General features: G+C 33.0%; 1 long non-coding RNA gene across 1 annotated transcript in view; it reads right to left on the bottom strand.

The window, feature by feature from the left end:
• The window catches only part of LOC130458462 (uncharacterized), a 58765-nt gene extending 42290 nt beyond the window's left edge, over positions 1-16475 (bottom strand). The window contains exons 1-2 of the long non-coding RNA XR_008917779.1: positions 16033-16475; positions 14476-14662 (exon numbers count right to left, since the gene is read on the bottom strand). This is a non-coding gene — a long non-coding RNA (uncharacterized LOC130458462). The remainder of the gene's footprint in view (positions 1-14475; positions 14663-16032) is intronic.
• Positions 16476-16745: the final 270 nt, after the last annotated feature.

The following is a 16745-nucleotide window of genomic DNA, read 5'->3' as shown; positions in this document are numbered from 1 at the left end:
CTCTGCCCATTCCCCTCTTTAGGCCAGAATCATCTGAAAGAAATGTTTTTTTTTTTTGGTTTATTTTAATCCCCTCTAACCATCAAGTAATGCTTTGGAGAACAAAAAAACAAAATGTATTTTACTGGTGATACTGTCTGGAGCAGGGTATTCTCTTTTGGGTACCACTTTTTTATTTCAGACTTGGGATTTTGCTTATATTTCTGTATCTGTGGTACCTTTTGCTCCTAGGTCCCAGCTAAGATATCATTAGCTCCTGTCTATATTAACCAAACTTGCAGACTTCAAGCTATTTCCTACTAATACTAGATATCTTTCTCCTATGTAAGTGTCCTAGCTTTTCTTGATTTGTCTGTTCTTGTCTATACATATATTAATATGTATATTAATATTATGGAAGAGAAATAGCTAATTTATTGATTATGGTTCTACATTTACTTGTCAGTGCTAATCTTTGATGAATTTGTGTTGCTTTTATTAGATGAACCTGATCTTTTGGGAAGAGCACTGAACATGGAGTTAGGAGAACCATTGTTTCAAATCCTTACTCTTGACTTTAGTTGGTGACCCTGATTTAGTCACCTTACCTACTACTGTCTCCAGAATCCTCATTTATATTTGGGGATACTACTTGACCAACTGTATTGCAGGATTTCTATGAGGAAAATACTTTATAAAATGTAAAGCCTTGTATAAATATGAATAATTAGTAGTTCTTAATGACTGTTAATAAGACTTTGGCCTAGAATTTCATTTTTTTAGATCCCTATTAAACCTCTATCTTTCATCCATACCCCTTATATATTTTTTTCTTTCTATTGGTCACCACAAGCATAGATATAGAAGCAACACCAAAGTCAACCCCACATTTATTCTCCTTCTGAAGAAAACCTTTAGACAAAGATACAGTTGTTATTTACTTTCTGGGCTACTTTACAGGCTTCACATCCTTGACCTTTTCTATTGAGTAGACAACATGAATTTTTCTACATTGATGTCCATAAGAGATATATCTTATGATATAAGACATCAATGTAGAAAGCATATTTTCCATATCTGTTGAAAAGTAGACACCAACTTCATATTTGGAGTTTTTCCCAGAATAAATTCTGAATTTGAGTAATAAAATGATGGAGAAAAAATAATTTTCTTGGCTTAGTCCGCAATAATGGTCTTTGTGGGATTTATGAGCCATGCACTGTATATAATTCCCCCTTTACTAATTCTACATTACAGTTTAACTTGCATATTAGATATTACCTAAAATTTAATTCTGTATTCCTCCTCATCTTTATAGAGGCTGTCCTCCCTTTCTGAAAACTTACTCCTTCATTAAATCTACCACAAAGAGTCCCAAGACTCTCTCAAGGTTCATCTGATATAGCAATTTGTAGAATTTATTTATGTTGAAACCTTGAGTTTGTTAATGTTCTTTCTCCCCTTAAGAACTTATTTATCTGTATATTCAATGTATTATTAAATATAGTCCTCGAAGACAGGATGTTTTCTTTTTCTTATCTTTGTATATCACATCTAACTTATTACCTTGGACACAATATGTATCTAATAAAATGCTCACTAAATTGAATAATCAAATTGAGAGTATGCAGATGAGTGCAAAAATAGATAAGGAAGGCCTTCAGTCCATGTTTTACATGAGTTCTTAACATTAATTCTATGGATATCAGGGAATCTATACATTTTAATTAATTTTTTAATTTTATTATTTATTTAATTTAATTAATTTATCTTTAATTATTTTTAATTAATTTAAATTAATTTTAAATTAATTAATTTAAATTAATTAATAAATTTAATTAATACATGTACATTTCTTTTAGTACATTAAAACTGTGGTTAAGAACCTATGCTTTAGGGGTAGCTATGTGGCTCAGTGGATTGAGAGCCAGGCCTAGAGACCAGAGGTCCTAATCTAGCATCAGACACTTTTCAACTGTGTGACCCTGGACAAGTCACTTAACCACCATTGCTTAGCCCTAACCATTCTTCTGCCTTGGAATCAATACACATTATTGATTCTAAGAGGGAAGGTAAGGTTTTTTTTTTTTTTTAAAGGAACCTATGCTTTAAAGTAAAGTTTTAGATCAATGGAATAGATTAGAAAATAAAACATAGTAATAAATAACCATATTAATTTAGTGTTGGATAAAATAAAAGATTTAATTTTAGGGGACAAGAAATCACTTTTTGGCAAAAACTGTTTGAAAATTGGAAAATGGTATGGCAGAGACCGGGAATAATCCAACTTCTCACACTGTATAATAAGATACAGTCAACATAGGTAATGATTTAAATAAAGTATTTTCATAAACATATAATTGGGAGCCTATAATAATCTACTTGTCAGAGCTATAAAAAGAGAAGAATTGAAGATGACACAACAAGTAGTTAATTATAAAATACAAAATTTATAATATTAATTCTACTAAATTTAAAATGTTTTTTTTTTTACAATAAAATGCAACCAAGATTAGAAGGAAAGCTGAAAGCTGGAAAAAAAATGGCAGCAATTATCTCTGATAAATGACTAATTTCTCAAATATTTTGAGAAGTCAAATTTAGAAAATTAAAAATCATTCTCTAATTGATAAATGACCAAAGGATATGAACATTCAGTTTTTAGATGAAGAAATCAAAGTAATCTAATACCAATATGAAAATGTTTTAAATCCCTCTCATTAGATAAATCCAAATTCAAATAACTCTGAGGTACCACTTCACACCTATCAGATTGGCTAGCAAGATGAGTAAAGGAAATTGACAAATGTCAGAGGTGATGCAGGAAAATTTGGATAAAAATACAATGTACATAGAGTTGCTATCTTATCCAACTATTCTGGAGAACAATTTGGGACTATACTCAAAGTACTCTAAAACTCAATATTATTGCTATGTCTGTGTCCTAAAGAGATCAACAAAAGGGGAAAGGACCTATTTGTTCAAAAATATTTATTGTCACTCTTTTTGTGGTAGCAAAGAATTATAATTTGAGAGATTTTTCATCAATTGGGGAATGGCTGAACAAGCTGTGCTATAAGATAATTTTGAAAGACTATTGTAAAATTAGAAATCTGACAAGCAGGATAATTTCAGAAAAATCTGGAAAGACATACATTATCTGATACAGAATTAAGTGATAAGAACCAGAAGAACATTGTACACAGTGACAGCAACATTTCTTGAAGAACTGTAAATGACCTAGTTATTCTCAGTAATGCAGTGATAAAAGAAAATCTCAGACTCATAATAAAAAATATTATCTTCTCTCTGAGAAAGAAGTGATGATTGAATGCAGATGAAAACCTACTACATTTTGTTTTTTCTTCTTTTGTGAAAAAATTGAGATCTCTTTCACAAAATGACTAATAAAGAAAAATGCTTTATATTATTACATGTGAAAAATCTATATCATATTTCTTACCCTCTTAGGGATGAAGGTGGGAAGCAAGGGAGGGTCAGAAGAAGGGAGAAAATTCCAATTCATAACTTTAAAATTGAATACTAAAAATTTTTTTTTACATATAATGGGAAAAATAAAATATTCAAAATAAAATAAATAAATAATTATTTTTAAAACAAACCCATTCTTTATAGAAGTATTTGGAAGAAATAGAGATATTTAGCCTAGAGAAGGAAAAATTTAGGGAAGTATTAGATGAACTATCACAAAGTTGAGGTTTTAGATTTTTTTTTTTGTATTTGGTTCCAGCATGCAGGCAGAAAACAGAGAAGAGGGATTGGAACAAGATTTTATGAAATACTTCCTATGCAATATACTGTTAACTAAAGCTTTAGGCATTATTTCATCTATCACAACAATCCTGGGAGATATGAGCTATTATTATCCTCATTTTATAGTTATTAAATCTGAGAAATCCAATTATTCTATTCCTCTATTTAGGCTTACATAAAAAAAAAATTCCAACCAACAGAACCATGGAAGACTTGAATAATAAGTTGGTTTGGAAGATATTGGGATCTTCACTGACTAAGGATGTCATACAGGGGAAATTTATATAGGTATGTGTTGCACAACAGGACATTCAAGATCCCTTCTAATTCAGCCCTATCATGTCTGTCACTTCCATTTAAGGGAAGGTCTCTAACAACAAAATGGGCACTAATGAGAAAAGATTCCAGCATCCTTTGTGCTGGTTTTTTTTTTCCCCTGCATTTATGCGTACTGGGTAAAATAGTTTCCAACAAAAGACAATTAGTAGGGAACACTAGAATCTCCAGAAAGAGCTCTGTATTTGGAATTAGGGCAAGATTTGAATGTGGGTCTTGATCTTAAAATAAGTGGTTTCTTATCTCAAAGGATCCACTTCCTCCTTTGTCATATGAAGTTACTATAATGTATCATTTCCTTGGTAGGTTTATTGTAAAGAAAGCACATTGTTCCTGTTTAAACCCTGAAAGGGTTAAATAGGAGTTTTGAAAAAATAAAGAGATTGGATTTTAATGATTTAAGTTTTAATGATAATATAGTAGTCATAAATTAATATTATTCTTTTAAGCCGGGGGGAGGGGGAGAACTTCTAGCAGCTTTTAACAATTAACAATTTAGTTTAATCAAAATAGAGATATTAAAGAATATAGTAAAATGAATATTGTAAAGGAGAGAAATATAGGAAAGAGGAAGAAAAAGAAAATTTCCTAATGCCTAAATAGATTTCCTATAACTACCTATCATTACCTATAATTTTTACCTAAACTGCCTATATCTACCTATGATTACAACCACCAACTAATCACCAACCCACACCACCAGCAACCAACACCCAAAGACCAACTCAGGCCCAGAAGCCAACTTCCCTGCAAGTAACTGTCAGCAACTGACAACCTTTTTTTACTCCTCTTCCAACCTCACTTCCTGTCTCTATGGTTCCTCCTTCCTGTCTCTATGGTTTCTACTTCCTATACACTGTAGTTTCTCCTTCCTGTTTCTGTGGACTGGTTAATATCTGTATGGTAAGAAGACCTCCAGGTTTCCCATTAAATTAAAAAAAATAAATAAAGAATTCCTTTTCTCAACCCTGAATAAATGGGAATTATAATTAATGGAATAGTTTCTTACTTCTATAATAAAATTTAAAAGTTCATATTTGGTATTTAATAGTTGAGAGATTTTGTGAAAATCTGTAATTTAGTGTCTTACAGGTGTTTGGGTCTCAGAGAGGTGATTTTCACAGTTATGAAGTTTTAACTGAACCAAAGTCTTTGAGACTGACCTTCTATCCTCTCTGCTATGCTGCTTACAATGGGATCACTTTGAAAATGAAATCTTAAATAGGAACTTAACAATGTTCTGTCCTTAGATATGTTTAGATTTTTAGGTGTGTATTAACTTAAAATAGCTCCAATTTCCAATTTTTCCTCTCTATTTCAATCACCACCACTGCCTGTCCCTCATTTCACAAATGGATTTCATGTTTGCATTATTTTAATAATCTCTGAACTTGTTCCTGCCTGTAGTCTCATCTCCCTCCACTCTTTTATGTCAGTATTAGTGTATAATAGAATGCTTTCATTTTATGTAGGAGAAAATTAAGGTGCCATGGTATAATATGATTCCCCTGGTTACAAATCTAGGAAATAATAAAGGTAAGATTTAAGTTCAAGTCTACTTACTCCAAATATAATATTCTTTTTGGCATCTTCATGATAATACCTCTTCAATTATCCCAAATTTCAGTTTAAACAATTCACCATTTTCTACAACATGAATTACAAATTCCTGGGACATAATAAGGGCTTAATAAATGCTTTATGATTAATTGAATGGCTCAGATTGAGTTTTTAGCCCTCCACAAGCTTTGTCCATTATGCATATACAATAGTCTTCGACTTTTAATATCTAACCTAATTTCTCTCTCTTAAAGTAACTCATCACTGTTTCACAAATACAGTTTTTTCATGCATTGTGTTTCCTTTACATGGAAGTCCTTTATCAATCCATTCTATCCAAATCTTACTAATTTTTCTATATTTATTTAAATTTGCTATTTTTCCAGGGATTGAGGTCAAATTCAGTATACCTGTATTTGGACACTGTGATAGCATTTTGCGTTTTTATTTACTTATTTTATTTGTCATTTTCTGATGTTCTCTGAGCCATATTCTCTCCCTCCCTTTCCCTACACTCTCACACTACCTTTCCCAAGATAGCAGGTAATATGATGTAGGTTATATATATATATATATATATATATATATATATATATAATATATATACACATACATATACACATATTTATGTTATCATACAATGCATATTTCAAAGTTCATCATGTTGTAAAAGAAGATTCAAGTCACTTTCACTAGAGAAAAAAATCCTAGTTGCCAAAAAAACCTTGGGAGAGTGTTAAATGAAATAACACAATTGATTCTTAATTAATGGGGTCAGAGTGGTCACTAGTATAGATTGGTTGATAAAAATATTGGTATAGATAAAGGCAGACCATCAGTTCGTTCTTTAGTCATGGGTAGCCTTCCCTTAAGGCATTTTTGTCTATAATACTCATTTTTTTTTCACGTGGGCCCATTCAATTTTTATTTTTCTGCTGTGTACTAGACCTTGATCTCTAACTCAATGGACTTAGTTCAATATAAAGAGATTTCCTCCAAAAATAATTATCTCTGGTCCATTAGCCCTAGCTCTAGGAAATGGAATTTGGTTTATGCCTCTTAAAGGGTCCTTGGCTTCCAAGAAACAATAAAACTAACAACAATTAAAGTTAAACATAGAATAAGCTCATCTAAGACATCAAAAGACACAGAAAGTAAGTTTCTCTGAATCAGTAGAGGAGCAGTTAGGAAAAACTATCCTGATGTGTCCCAGAAGTTTGACTCATGGTCACCTGGAACTCAGAGGATGGCTCAAGTCTCTACATTGAGACTGCTCTGGAGCCGGTGTCTCATCCCTGTCTAATACTTCTCAGCCTCTGGTGGATATTTATGGTTCCACTGATTAACAATGACTTTCTTGATCTAACATTCATGTATTTTATACAGTACTATGAAGCCCATTTTCCTCATAGTACTCCCTTCTCATTTGTGCACTCTGTCAGCATGGTTCTGGGAGCCTGCACAAGTTGTCTGACCCTCCCTACATAGTATCACACAGCTACCTACCCAGAAGCTGCTCTTCTATTCTCTCCGTGCACTTGAGCCCAAATTTCTCTGGTGGGAGGAAAGAGAACAGGGGAAAAAATCATTGCTTAATTCTTCTAATCATTGACTTTCTGATATATTCTCTGCCTAGTTAAATATTGCTACAAATTATATTTGTGTGCATAAATTTTGCCTGGAGGTACAGATTATAATGCAGATATCATGTTATCTTTTTTCTTTCATGCTGCTACCAACCAAGTCTGAACCATTATGGATTTCACACTTAGATTATCTGAATATATTTTGAATAGGTTCACAGCTTTAGGCTCCTTTTTCCTACCTTACAACCCTCTTGTCATTTGCTGATATATATACTTTTGATCCTGTCCCTTCTTGTCTTCTATAGATTGCCCACACTAGCATCTCCCTCCTTCTAATCTTCACTATCTCCCAATCTACTTGTTTCTTCCCTGCTGTCTTTAAATGAGCCCATGTTACCCTCTAACTTAAAAAAAAAATCTTCACTAGATCCTACCACACCTCCTTAGCTATCATTCAATATTACTTATCCCATTTTCAGTGAAATTCTTTAAAAAAAAATCAAATCTAAATCTCTGTCATCTCTTCCAAATTCTCTGCAAACTATTGATATCACTTATACCTCTATATCAATTTCTGTCTAATTTCTATCTTGATATTTTTAACAACCAATCTGCAATAGTGATTACTCCGACACCATCAATTAAGGATCAATTTTGTTATTTCATTTAACCCTTCCAAGGTAACTTTAGGATTTTGGAGAAGTCTCCCATATCTATCTTTGGCTCAAGCCACACCCAATTGTGTTCCCCCAAATTTTATTTATTATTTATTTTTTTATTCAACATTATTTATTAATTTAACCTGATTTCCTTCTTTAGGGAAATGTGAGTATGAAAGTTCATACTTTATGCATATTTTATTTTATTTTGTTTAGGTTTTTGGTGAAATTTTTATTTAATTAATTTAGAATATTTTTCCATGGTTACAAGATTCATGTTTTTTCCCTCCCTCCCCCCAACTCCCTCCTTTAGCCAACACGCAATTCCATTCGGTTTGACATATGTCATTGATCAAGACCTATTTCCGTATTATTGATATTTGCACTAAGGTGATCGTTTAGAGTCTACATCCCCAATCATATTCCCATCAACACATGTGATCAAGCAGTTTTTCTTCTGTGTTTCTATTCCCACAGTTCTTCCTCAGAATGTGGATAGTGTTTTGTTTTTTTTAATAAGTCTCTCAGAATTGTTCTAGATCATTGCATTGCTGCTAATAGAGAAGTCCATTTCCCCCCAAATTTTAGAGATCCTCAGCTCCATAGTTCTATTTAGCTTCTTAATTATCATGTTAGCTTTTACCAAGGAGCATTTTATTTATATATGGAATAGGCATACATAAAAACCTTGCTTCCCCATATCTGATGGAGCATAATCCCTCTGGGAATAGGATGGTTTTAGCTCAATTGCTAAATAACATTAGTACCACCAAATTTCAAGTTCAGTCCTCTATTCATCCCCCACGCTAGGTGGTGTCCTGGTACACTGGATTCTCAGGGCTTCCCTGTTGAACTATTTATAACATTTGACCTAGAATCCTAGAATCCAAGGTCACCATGGCTCTAGCTCCAAGACCTGGCAGCTGCTCAGATCTTTACTGTCTGCATCTAGAACTGAAAATATTGAACAAAATAAGGCCAAAATTCCAAGCCCATTTCTTAGGACTGTAGACCATAAGGAGGGAGGTAGCCTTTTCCTGCAAGCTTACTTCATTGATACCTGAAATTTCGATCACAGATAGTCACCAAAGAGGTTGAATCTATCAACTATCAGGTAGATTTAAAGATTCAGGAAGTTCCAGAATTCCAGCTTTCCTTTCAGCAGAAAAAGGCTATTTTCACCTATGTGGAAATCACTACAGAATGTCTTCTCCCCAAAGTAGGCACCTGTTATCTCCCACATATGTGCCCCTATCCTAGTTGTTGACATTCATGAAACCTCCTGTATATATTTGAATGCTGATGATTTTCCAATTTATCTATCCTGCCTCCGTCTTTCTACAGATCTCTAATCTCACATCTCTGACTGGCTTTGAGGCATCTCAAAAAGTATGTCCAGTAGGCATCTTAAGCTCAACACTTCCAAAAAAAGAACTCATCATCTTTCGTTTCAAACCTTTCCCTCATCTTACCTTTCTTATTACTGTAAAGCACAATAGCCAACCTCTAGTCCTTCTGGCTCATAACCTAAGAGTAATCTTTAATTCTCCACTATCTCTCCCCAATTCTCTAAACTATTAAAAGTCATTAGGAGAAATATGACTTGAGAATAGGCCTCTATGAGGAGAATGAAGTCAATGAAATATAGAATAAAAATATTTTCTTAGATTCTATCTTTATGTCAAGATGGGAATCAATCTAGTCCTTTCTAAGCCCTTGGACTGTTCAGGAACTGCTGAATTGTCTTCTAATCAGCTACCCAGGGACAGAATCTGATTCAGAAAGTATTAGCATGATTGAACATCACTGATGATCCTTGGCTTACACACATTAACTTACAATCACACAGAATGAAAAATGGATGATTAAATATCCCCAGTAGATCTAATTTTTTAAAAAACATTTTATGTTCACATAGAATTGATTTTTCACATGATATTCTAGAGACTTCTTTCTTCATGATAAAGGAGCCATTGATCCTTTCTCACAGAGCTTACTTAACCTGTGACTGTGTTCTCTCAACACTGCAAATATTATTCAATGTTAGTTTATTTTCTTCTCTTCTTAAATTATTTATCAGATCTCAGCTGAATTCCTGTTATTATTCTATAATAGCCTTTCTTTGACTTGACCTCAGGTTGATTTAAAACTTGAAGTTTGAACTCTTGCTCTATACTAAGACCTGGGCATTTTGGTACTGAGGAGATTTTGTTGTTGTTTGAACTGTTAATCCAAGTGTGAGTCAGGATCATTAATGAAATAAACCCTGATAATACTATAGTTAAAAGAAAAGGCAATTGTGGGAATTGAATAAGCCATTGCAAAGGGGTTTGTTTGTTTGTTTGATAAAGACATGGTGTTATATTTTAAATTAGAAATCCAGGATTATTCAGAGACCTTTGGGAAGTGAGCATGCTGTGGGTTCTCTTGTAATATCTTGATCCTAAGTAGGTTATCAATGTTAATCACCTTTCCATTGTTTTTATAATAAATTGGAAAGAGGATAAAACAGGTAAACTTCAGAGAATTTCAAATACTTGTGATATGCTTTAAAAGAAATGAGGTCAATATGAATTAAAGAAATGAATGTATTTAGTAAATAGGAATCCTCAAGTGCATCTGTTTATGAAATGAATCTAGTTAACCAAAGATTTTCTGAACAACTGATGATTACTTTATATAATTATAACCAAAAAGTAGATCCTCATTTCTACAAATTTATGGAAACTTTTATTTATATTCTTATTGTCTCTATAGTTAATTAAAATTTGCATGCATTTATTACCATATTTCAGCATGAATTGGATATAAAATGCTAATATAATGGCAAATATTCAAAGTATTTTATTTATCTGCAAACATTCACATGAATTAATGATCACATCAATTTAAATGTTTCCTTTGATGAGACAGATTGACAAGTGTCTATATCATCTTCTTCTCTATAATTCTTATTTAGGTCCATCAATAAGTTCAATGCAGTAATTCCAGCTAACATGCAGGAGGTTTCCTTATTTTCTCTTTACAGCACACCAGTGCAGCTCTTGAACTGTCTATCTGACATCCATTGACCAAGCCACATGGCAAACTCATATGCTCTTCCCATTATATATTTCCCCAGTAAGATAGTTTAGCCTTCAAAGATCCTGATTAGTTATATGTCCAGTCTATTCATAATCAGAATGTACTTCTCTATTTCCCTATACATGATATGTATTTTAAAATCTTTAGACACTACTGTGTTGCATGTCTGACTCATAGTCATTTTATAACATCTTTAAAATGCCACACTTTTAAAGATAAACCTTTGCCTTTAGGAAAATATTTTGTGTGAATAAAAGAACTTAGCGGTTTCCTAAAGGCAATTGAAACTACTTTTTTCCCAATTCAGTTCTGAGTCAAATCAGTGTCTCATATTGTTAGATACAGATATAGAAATGGGAATGTAGATATAGATAATGGTCATAGATATAGATATTTTGTGGTGTAGATTATGATATATGTATATAGATGAGTTATATATTAATATATTACATTTTAATTGTGGTAATAAGTCTATGAGTACAGAGAAAGTTTAGTGTAAAACCATTTCAATATATATTTTAATATTCATTGCTGATATTTTGCAATCCATGCTCTCCCTCAAACCCCTCCCTCCTCCCAAAGAAGGCAGGTAATTTGATTTAGGTTGTACACACATTTTCACATGATACATATTTCATTGTTCCTTACAATGAAAAAGACACATATTGCTAGAACTAGAAAAAAAAATCATGGAGGAAATAAAGAATGTTTCAATCTACTTTTGAATTACACCTGTTCTTGCTATGGTGATAGATATCCTTTTTTGTCATGAGTCTTTTAGAGTTATCCTTGCTTGACTGATAATAGTGAAATTATTCACAGTTGATCTTCATACATTATTGTTGTTACTTTGTATATTAATGTCCTTGTCCTGCTCACAACTTTTTGCATCAGTTCATTTATCTTTTCTAATTTGTTGTTGTTTATCTTATTTCTCATTTCTTATGGTACAACAGTACCCCATTATAAGCATATGACATAATTGATGGACCTCTCTTAAGTTTACAGTCCTTGCCACCACAAAAAGAACTGCTGTGAATATTTTGGTATAGATGGTTTCTTTCTTTCTTTCCACCATCTTCATTTTTTTAAACCCTTACCTTCCATTTTAAAATCTATAATGTGTATTGGTGCAAAGGCAGAAGAGCAGTAAGGGTTAGGGAATAGGGATTAAGTGACTTGTCCAGGGTCACACAGCTAGGAAGTATTATCTGAGGCCAGTTTTGGACCCAGGACCTCCAATTTCTAGGCTTGACTCTCAATCTACTGAGCCACCCAGCTGACCCCCTCACCCTCTATTTAATCTCTTTGAGATATAGACCTAGCAGTAGTATTGATGAGTCAGAGTATACACAGTTTTATGACTTTTGGTCCTGGTACCAGATTGTTCTCCAGAATGATTATTTTAGCTCATAGCTCCATCAGTAATGCATTAGTGTTCCAATTTTTCCACATCCTCTGTAATATTTTTAACGTTATTCTTTATTTTGCCATGTTAGCCAATATGATGTGGATGAGGTAGTATTGCAAGTTGTTTGAATATATATTTCTCTAACCAATAATGATTTGGAACATTTTTTTTTTCCATTTAGCTAAAGATAGTTTTAATTTCTTTCCCAGAGAATTGCCTTTGAATTATCTTTTGACCATTTGTCAATTGGGTAATGCTTTATGTATTTTTTTTATTTTACTCAGTTCTTTCTATGTTTGAGAAATGAAGCCTTTGTCAGAGAGATTGCTATTTCATTACATTTTTTTAAATCTCCAGGTGGGGTTTTTTGATCATCTGTGTTCTTGAGAATATAGTCAACCACTTGACAAAAATCAGAAACTCATGAAGACAGAATATAAAATACATTCTACTCTATATTATATAAAAACAGTCAGCTATCAGCTCTCCCCCTAAAAAATTAATAAATGCCTTTTAAAACTTTGCATAAAATATTAATTTTTATATGTGATGTGGCACAATGTTCTGAGTATGGCTGATTTCTTATGGAGTCATTTTTTAGTTGTCAAAAGTTTCATATCCTGACTCCTGATTATTCAGTCAAAACAGGGAGATATAGATAGATAGATAGATAGATAGATAGATAGATAGATAGATAGATAGATAGATAGACAAATGGAAGGGCAGACAGATGGACAGAAAGACAGACAGATAAATAGATAGAAACATAGATAGATAGATACATACATACATACATACATACATAGAGATAGATAGATAGATAGATAGATAGATAGATGGATAGATAGATGAATAGATAAAAAGATAGGTAGGTAGGTAAATAGGTTAATTCCTAGAATTAATTATTTAACCATCCACAGAGAATATTGGCCTCACCAATTAACACAGAAAAGGATAAATGGATAAAGAATTTTCACAACCTGACCTTCAGTGATCATTCCACCCATAATTATATATCATACCCTCACAGATACACTCTGAAATCTGGTAAGACTGGCTATCCTTCTTGCCTCTCCTATTTAGCATTTCAATTGCTAGATCTGAGCCTTTACATGAACCATTCAATGACTAAAATCCATTCTTTCCTCATTTCATGAAATCCTTCTCTTTCTTGAATTTGATCATGTCCCATAGTCTTCATGAAGCAAGTTTAATCTCAAATTTCTAGTGCCTTCCCTCCCTAGTTATTTTGAAATTATTTGCTATTTTTGCACTTGTTTTCATTCTGCTTTTTCTTTATGAACATGTGTATGTAGATGGGTAAACATGCATGCATGTGTACATATGCATGTTAACATATAAGTAGGTACAGGGGCATGTGTGTGTGTATATATATACACACAATGTAAATGTGTATATGCATATATCCAAATTTATCATGCCCTTATACACATACTATATCTATAATATTCATATATATGTAAACATATATGATTATATGTATACATATACACATACATAGAGTTGTTGCTGACTAATTTGTTTTATTATAAGCTTATTGAGAGCTCAGACAGATGAATTCTTTATTGTTTATATCCTAGCATGATTCCTGGTACAATGATTTTCTGATTGATTCATTATGCTATGCATTAAGATATATAACCTGTAGAACCCATTCCTCAATATGTATATGCGTGTATGGGCACATATATCATGTGTCTACATGTCATATACATATTTATTGATGGACACATTTTTGAGGTTGCCTGTCTACCAGCATATCATTTTGAGAGTCCCAGCTCTCAAGAAGCTCACCATCAAACCAGAAGATAAACACAGAAAGAATTAGGGTGATATTAAGGTTCTGGCAGGAAGAGGTGCAAGGGAAATAGCAAGACTCCAAGAAGCACAAGAAAGAAGGCAAGATACAGTGTGTTCATTAAGAGGAAAATTCATCCCAAGTTGAGAGCTGAGGGGGTCCCTGGATACCTCTAGTACATGTGGGGATGATCCTATCCAGGTGAAAGTGAGCAACCAGGAATAGGGCAATGAGGCCTGGGTTAGGGAAAGGAAAACTCAAACTCACCTCTCTAGTATCTTCAAGTAGCTCAAGAAGATGAAGCATCACAATATGTTCATTATGGTTTTGAGGGCCTTTTATAGTTTCTCTTTAGTGGTGGCAACTTATGTTGATAAAAAAAAAGGAATCTTTTTTTTTTCTATTCTGTGCTGATGAACTTCTTATTTCAAGTTGTCAAAACCTGAACTATATTCTGAGGAAAAGAAAATTATTATTCAACAAAACTTTTTTCTCTCTACATTTCCCTTACATCTGTAGATTTCCATTTTGTATTTGATGAATGTAGTGGATAGTGCTAATAATAACAGCTTAGAGATAGGTGACACTTTAAGGTTTATAAAACATTTCTCCCATTGTTATGCTGTGAGGTAGACAGTTATCAGATTTCTAAACTCCATTTAACAAAGGAAGAATGCAGCCTCAGAGAAGTTAAGCATGTTGCTTCCTTCACCACTGCTGTCATTTCCAATAAGTGTCACTGCAGCATTTGAATGTGCCTCGATTCACCCGTAAACTTTCTTTACTCTACGACATTCCTAAACAGTCTAGGGAGACTGTGTTGTATATCATCTTATTTATCTATTAGGTTATCAATAACAGGGAGGTGTTGAAAAAATGAAGGGGGAGCTGTTTTGGTAGGTACCCATCAGTTAGGTTTAAGTTGGTTATCAGAAACAATTTTGATTGGATACTAGTTGTCCTGGAATGAGTGTTTCAGAGCAATGGCTTTTTACAGGGAGAGCAGGCTTAGGCTAAAACTGCTGTTGATCCCAGATTTTGTGTGCTAGGGCTTATTACTCCTAAGAGGGTTCTAGGGTATAAAAATGCCCTGGAGTAGACAAATATCCTAAAACATGGGAATGATAAATTTGTTTTCAGGTAATAGTGATGTGTGTATGAGTGTGTGTTTTGGGGTGAAAGGAATGTATAATACTTCAAATTTCTCATGGTCCTTTGCCTGGCTCTCCTTTGTACCTATCACCTTCTTTCATACTTGTATATATTTTATAACTCTTTTGAAGGCCTATTGTACTGTAAGCTACTAGAAGGCAAGGCCTTATTTTTTACCTTCAAATCTTTTATTTTCTTCCTAGCATATGTCCCCAATAAATGTTTGTTGAATTGAATGAGGTGGAGAAAGGAAGGGGTAGAAAATACATTTCCACAAAGGACATATGCTCTAAGAGCAGTTAGGATGGCTCAGTGGATAGAGAGGTAGGCCAAGAGATGAGAGGTCTTGGGTTCAAATTTGATCTCAGACACTTATTAGGTGTGTGACACTGGGCAAGTCACATTCCCAATTAACTAATGTGAATTTTTAAAAATAATATTCAATACTCTAAGTATTATATTTAATAATATTTATTAATATTTAAATTGAAACAGAGGGAAAGTAAAAGGCTAGAGAAATCAAGAGAGCTCACCAGTCTTCCATGTGGAAAAGAGAGCAAGGGAGGCATAATCCACAGGTTGAAACCCATAATGTAAAGGACACACATAAACAGAAAGGGAAAAGGGAATTTTGGGAAATGTAGTCCTGCAACATTCTAACTGCACACTCACCTTTTCCAGTGTTCTGCTTTGGAGCCAATAATTAGTATTCATTCTAATATGACAGATAACCGTTTGGGGAAATAAAAGAATATATGATTTAGAATGAATAGGGACCTTACTAGTCTGACTCGTTCTTTTATATTTGACTTGAGACCATAGAGATGTACCTATTGTCAAACACCTAGTAGTAGGAGAAATATGATGAAGTGAGATTTAGGGCTCTTCCAATAATATATGGTATTACCTGGTTAAAAGGTTTTTAGAATTCTGTCTTGTTCAGAAACAGTTGTTCCTGGATGAGTATTGGACTGGGAACCAAGAAGAATTAAGTTCAAATATGACCTTAGAGTCTCATTAGCTTTGTGATCCTGGAGAAATAATTTCATTTTGATTTCTCTCAGTTTCCTCAACTGTAAAGTAGGGATAATATTAGCACCTATCTCCCAGAGAAATGGTCAAATAAAATATTTTTAAGAACATGGCACATAATTGGCATTATTAAAAGTGTGTTTCTTTTCCCTGCATCATAACCCTATGAGATCAGAAACTTAAGCAGTGCTTATTTTATATATATATATATATATATATATATATATATATATATATATATATATATATATATATATATATATATATATATATATAGTAGTAGTAGTAGTAGTAGTAGTAGTAGTAGTAGTAGTAGTAGTAGTAGTAGTAGTAGTAATAGTAGTCTCTTGGTA

The sequence above is a fragment of the Monodelphis domestica genome, chromosome 3 (assembly GCF_027887165.1).
Source record: "Monodelphis domestica isolate mMonDom1 chromosome 3, mMonDom1.pri, whole genome shotgun sequence".
Taxonomy (NCBI): domain Eukaryota; kingdom Metazoa; phylum Chordata; class Mammalia; order Didelphimorphia; family Didelphidae; genus Monodelphis; species Monodelphis domestica.
This window is presented reverse-complemented; position numbering and strand designations above follow the sequence as displayed.